This window comes from Choloepus didactylus, chromosome 22 (genome assembly GCF_015220235.1).
Source record: "Choloepus didactylus isolate mChoDid1 chromosome 22, mChoDid1.pri, whole genome shotgun sequence".
NCBI classification, from domain to species: Eukaryota; Metazoa; Chordata; class Mammalia; order Pilosa; family Megalonychidae; genus Choloepus; species Choloepus didactylus.
This window is the reverse complement of record NC_051328.1, coordinates 31118383-31124671: the sequence shown is the minus strand read 5'-3', so window position 1 is coordinate 31124671 and position 6289 is coordinate 31118383. Positions and strand designations below refer to the sequence as shown.

The 6289-nt window shown below is 37.7% G+C and overlaps 1 pseudogene; it reads left to right on the top strand.

Moving 5' to 3' along the window:
• Positions 1 to 1149: 1149 nt before the first annotated feature.
• LOC119518887 lies at positions 1150 to 1666 on the top strand (annotated as a pseudogene).
• The last annotated feature ends 4623 nt before the right edge of the window (positions 1667 to 6289 follow it).

Sequence of the window (6289 nt, the reverse complement as noted above, 5' to 3'; positions counted from 1 at the left end):
ATCAACTAGTCAATGTTATAGGTCTCTGTGAGTCAGACTATTCAGATTACTGCTTTGATTCTCTGCTGTCTATTATGGTGACCAGAACCACCTTGTCTTTGGAAATTAAATACAGGATCCAATTATCCCATTGCATTTAAGGATCCCAGTTCAGTGGCAGCAGTTGTCATAGTAATTCATGACCTTCACAGAAGATCAGTCACAGAGCTCTTAAAACAATGCTGGGAATTTGAAGCCATGGACTCATCTTTTCACCGCCTTCTCCAGGGCAGATAGGAGTGACCAGCCAGTCACTCCTTAGTTTGATAAAACATTCTGAGGTATCAAATAAGTGGTTACACAGAAGCTTGCCAAGTTTAAGTATTTGATTAGAAGTATCCAATGTGATATTTTGCATATCTCTATTGCCACAGCACACCAAGGATTATCAGTGCCTACTTTATCACTGGAACCCTACTCCTAACCCTAAACCATAAACATGCATACCAACAGTGTTAGTAAGCAAGATGTGTTCATAGAAGTGAAGCATGCATTTCACTCAGTTTCAGAAACTAAGTCACAGAGGTTATTCAAAGATCTCTAACAGAAGCTTGAATGTCAACAGCATTAATATGTTAAGACAAGTGCTAGAAGTGAGTGAAACACAGTTTCAGAAACTAAGTCACATAGGTGATTCACAGCGCTCTAAGAACAGCATGGCAACCTAACCCTAACACTAACCCGAACCCTAATTCTAGATTACTTCAGTTAGGTTGTGGCCCAATGACTCAGGATGGGTCTTAATCCTATTACTTATAGGGAAGGCCCCAGAGAGAGAGAAAACTAGAGGGAGCAGCCAGAAGCTGAAAGTCAAGGGAATCTAAAAGAGAAGGGAATACGCAGCAGACCCAGGACTCAGAGCAGCTCAGAGGCTGTGAATAATAAAAATAAAATATAATATTTCATTAAAATTATTAAAATTATTGATAGTAAATATTATTAATTTTAATAATAAAATATTTTATTATTTTAATACTTTAAAAACATTTTAAATATTATTTATGTTTCATTATTTAATATATTGATATTATTATTAAATAATGAAAATATTTAATTATTTATTATATAAATAAATATTACAGGCTCCTCAATAAAACTACATTGCAAAAAATGGGAAAGAGGCAGAATGGAAAGAGTAAAACAGTTGAAGAGGCAGAGCCTGAAGAATTTGCAGTGGAAAAAGTACTGGATCAATGTGTAGTAAATGGGAAGGTGGAGTATTTCCTGAAGTGGAAGGGATTTACAGATGCTGACAATACTTGGGAGCCTGAAGAAAATTTAGACTGCCCAGAGTTAATTGAAGCATTTCTTCATTCTCAAAAAGCTCGTAAAGAAAAAGACGGTACCAAAAGAAAATCTTTATCTGACAGTCTGATGACAGCAAATCAAGGAAGAAAAGAGATGCTGCTGACAAACCAAGAGGCTTTGCTAGAAGTCTTGACCCTGAACGCATAATTGGTGCCACAGACAACAGTGCAGAATTAATGTTTCTCATGAATGGAAAGATTCAAATGAGGCCGACTTGGTGCTGGCAAAAGAGGCAAACATGAACTGTCCTCAAATTGTAATTGCTTTTTATGAATAGAGACTAACTTGGCATTCTTGTCCAAAAGACAAAACTCAATAACTGTTTTGCATTGCTTTTTATACATATTTATACATATATATATATATAAAATCTGGATCTTGGTTTTTTGATTTATTAGTGTGAAGAATAACTGTGTTCTAATGGAAATCAAGTTTGATATGTTTGTTTTAAAGTAGTATTATTGGGGGAGTTGTTAGGTTTTTGGGGGGGTATTGGTTTTTTGTTTTGTTTTTGCATCAGTATCACTGGTTACTTTGAACAAATAAAAGCTTTCTGTAGTTGCTTCACCTATCAGAAAAGACCATTTGATACCACGGCATATTATTTCCTTTGCATTAGAGAACAGCTTTTCTAAATTTGGGGAAATTTTCCATAGTCATTACTGAATCAGAATTTGTGTTTAACCCCGTATATGCCTAAGGAGACCATTCTGACCATTCTGGGTTTTTTTATTTATTTTTTGTGTGAGTATATATATAAAAACATATGTAGTTTGTATTTTTTATTTTTATTATTTTTTACATTTATCAAAAAACAAAACCATTCAGAACAAAAACGACACTTCACAATCATGGATAAATCCATGGTGCTTCTGGGATGCCTTCATCCTGAGCAAGACATCACTTCAAGTCAAACCAAAATTTTCATGAAATCATAAACTTTCAAATCAAATAGATGATTCTGTAATTAAGTGGACAATTTAAATATAATACAAAATAATTTAAATTACATAATTTAAAGCAGCCAGAGCAAATCGATGTCTATATCTATAGTCACATAAATGGAAAATACTTGCAAAACTCTGACAGGAAAATCTACCACAACCAACAGTCTCCCCACCCAGATGAGAAAACAACGAAAATAGCTTTGTGCTTTCATTAGCCAAGCAAGGCTTAGTTAAATGGGCCTTTAAAGGTTCCTTCCATAAAGCCATTCCTTTATAGAACTTTGAAATCCCTGTGCTGTAGCGACTAAAAAGGTCATGATTCATGGAAACCTAATCAGATGGTTATAGATGTTGCAGTTTAGGACATGTTGGCAGAAATGGCAAATTGACTTTTGTAATCTAAACTGTTGACCTGCATGTTTTTTCTTTACCCCAACGCATTCCTTACATGTAGGCTCAATCTTTTCAGTATTTGGATTCAGCACAAGCCAGGAATCAACAATAACTTCATAGTAATCAGAATGTTATCCAACTGCATATTGTTTACATTATTGTAAATACTGGTGAACAGTGGTCAATAAATAGTTTTATATTTGTTAAAAAAAAAAAAAGAGAGAGAGAGAGAGAGAAGAGAGAAGCCAGGAGAGGCCTGTGCATTGTCATGTGACAGAAAAGCCAAGTTGGACCAAGGATCATTGGCAGCTAGCCGTGAATGCCACAGTCTTCTGGGAGAAAGCAACACCTTGATGATGCCTTTATTTTGGAGTTCTCCTAGCCTTAAAACCATTAGAAAATAAATTCCCATTGTTTAAGCCAACCCACTGCATGATGCTTGTTTGGCAGGCAGGAAACTAAAATAAGGGGATTTTAGGCCAATTTTCACATATAAGCCCAAACCACAAATTTGTAAAGATAATGCTGAATACATTTACTCCTTCTGAATAAGGCTTTGTGGCAGCAGGACCATGAAGTCCAAAGCCTTCCTTTCTAGGAACCTACTTGCCCTACCCATTTAGGGGGACAACACTTATGTTTCTGGCACTAGGATGCCCAGAAGAAGCTGTGATTGGTTCTTAAGCTAAGTATCTCTATGGAGAATGTGTGTACAGCATATAGAGTCATTTCTACCCTAAAAGGGATATTATTCCTAGGATATTATTACTATCCCTAAATACTAGCATGGTTCAGGACAGCACACAATCTGCACTCACTCAAATTAGCATCTCTTCCATGGTCATCCTCATGGGATCCAAAGTAAATTTCCCTGATTTAAGAGACATTGATATAACTCTCATTGTTTATGACTTAAACAATGGTGTGAGCACATGCCTTATGTTTATTTTAGGTTGAAAGCCTCTAAGTCCAACAATCACCATTTACTTTTACTTTAGGGATACACTAAAACTGTGCTAAACCAGACATACACATTTCAATCAACATATTAGAAAAATGATCATCAATGATCTATGTTTCTGAAGTCAGAACTTGCAGAAAAGCCAAAAAATCACATGCAAAGAAAATAGGAAGCCACAGAAACTAGAGTTAATGATAATAAATGAAACAAGTAAAAATCATGAAAAAAACTAAAATATTGAATAAAATGAGCAAATGGTATTTTCTAATAAATAATAATATGCATCAATAAAATTAAATATGAGTTATTCCATATTTTTTTCTCTATTTAAACCTTAAAACTTTAGGTAGAGAATCTAGGTATGGGATTCATAGCTGCCATCTTCAGTCTGAAATTTAAATACCCAACTGCAAAGCACCTATCAACAATTTATCAGAAAACAGAAGCCAGGTAGAAAATGAATTAAAAGGAGTTTTGAAGACACTGATTCAGGTGGCTCAGTTAAATAACTATTTAAAATGTCTTGGAAAAAAGAGAAGTCAATTGTACACTAACTGAACTGAAGAAGATTAATCGATTCCCTTACATATCACATAAAAAGTCTCCAAACTGGGAAATATCCTCTGCAGTCGGCGAACATACAGAAAAGGGAGAGGCCACACCTCTGGTGAAAGCTTTGAATCCTGCCTGAACAGCAGCAAGGAAAAATAATCATTTTCACCAGATATCTGATTTAGAGAGAATGTAGCCTACAAAGTTATAGGAGAACCTTTCGAAAGCAAACAACGTCTGCCATGTGTGCTCAAGAGCTAGACACATAGAAAATAAAAACAAAACTCCTTCCAGAAAATCGTGAAAGAATCAAGGGCTATTACTGAAGCCACCTGATTTCCCATGAAAGAAAAGTTTGTGGCAATGAGAGCTCTGTTAGCTGAAACACCTCCATAACTTAAGAAAATGCACACCTGGGACAAAAAAATCATTGAGGGAGAATGAAAAGCTCTCAAAAAGTATCCTGGAACAGAATAAACCATGAAATGGGAATGGCTATGAGGAAAGGCTTGGAGGAAACCCCTCTCCCTGTCATGCACACAGTTGATGAGAAGGGGTGGCAGGTCACTTTGGGAAAGCTCCTTTGTGGGCTGTCAAGGAAACATCCACTTTCTCTGACCAGAGCATCTTGGTCACCCAAGCACGCCCACCCCCTGGGGACATCAGGAGTAGTGCCTTGTGATGTTGAAGCCACCCTTAGCCCCCACTGGCTGGGGGAAGCGCCTAGGGAAACAAACAAAGCTGAGGAGTGTGGTCCCACATTGCCATTAGGAACCTACGTAAAGGAAATCTTCAGAGCCCTGACCCAGGCCACCAGGAAGCTTCACTACGGCTAAGGTTAAGAGAAAACAAGAGAAACCTGACCAGTTATGGAACCATCAACCCAAAGCACAACGCGACGAACTCCATGCAGAAAAGGAAGGAAGGACAAGAGGAATCCACATAAATCCAGAGCCAGATGAAGAGGGAAATAAGAAGACTGCTTCATGGGATTTCCAGAAAAAAGTCTTCTCATATTAGTACAGCTTTTCTATGGAAACTGAAGCAACTGAAAAAGGCCAAGAAGTTGCAGACACTAGCAAAGACTAGAAGCTAGAACCAAAAGAACTCAAGAAACTGCAAAATGCCACCTCTACAAGACACATCATCAATGGAACAGAGATGGTGATTAAAATAAATCAAGGCTTGAGAAATCCATAAAAAAAATAAGTATCCTGTGTCCCCAGTGTTGCAAGTGGGACATTTGGCAGAGGCCTAAAAAACCACCAGGGTGTCCTCGGGCTGTCCAGACCCCCAAGGTAGGGGGAGCACCAGGCTGTGTCTGCTTGGGGGCCAAGGACCCTCCCAGGGTCAGAGCCCCAGAGAAAGACCCAACTGCAAATCAGCCCCAACTACACATCAATTTTCATCAAGAGCAAGACAGTGCGTGTCCTCGTGCCCCTCGTGCTGCTCCAACCCAGGAACTTCTTTTGATTTAACCCTCCCTCTGGTACAGGGTGCCCTGGTCCTCCACCTTGTCCCTTTGCCAGATACTCCAGACAGGGACACTCCTGAGAAGAGGAATCTGCTCCACCAAGGGGCACTCCTGGCCTGACACATCCTCCACTAGTCACAAAAATCTGACTACACCAAGTGCTGTCTACACTGCCTGAAAACAGAAGTGAATCACCTCCCAGTTGACCCATCTTTCAATGAGCTGAATACTATAGATCCAGAATCACAGCAAGACGCACTTTTCTCTCCGCTGAAATAATTTTTATTTTTTCCTGTTTTAGTTCTATTATTTTTAACTGATTATACAATGGCTAACATAAAACCAGTAGTGTAGATTATTTCAGTGTGACTAATAAATTAAGGACTTACATTTTTTTCTATTTGTAGGTACTGTAGTTAGCTCTTGAGTGTTTTTAACAAGTCTTCTAAAATAATCCAGGAAAACAACAGCTACTTTAACTCTCTTCTAAAATAATTTTGATTTTTGTCTCTTTAGGTTTTATTGCCATTATTATGTGTTTCCACATCTCACATGGAGACCTGATAGGATTTTACTTTTTAGGATTGTGTTTTAGCATGTGCTTTGCATAAATGA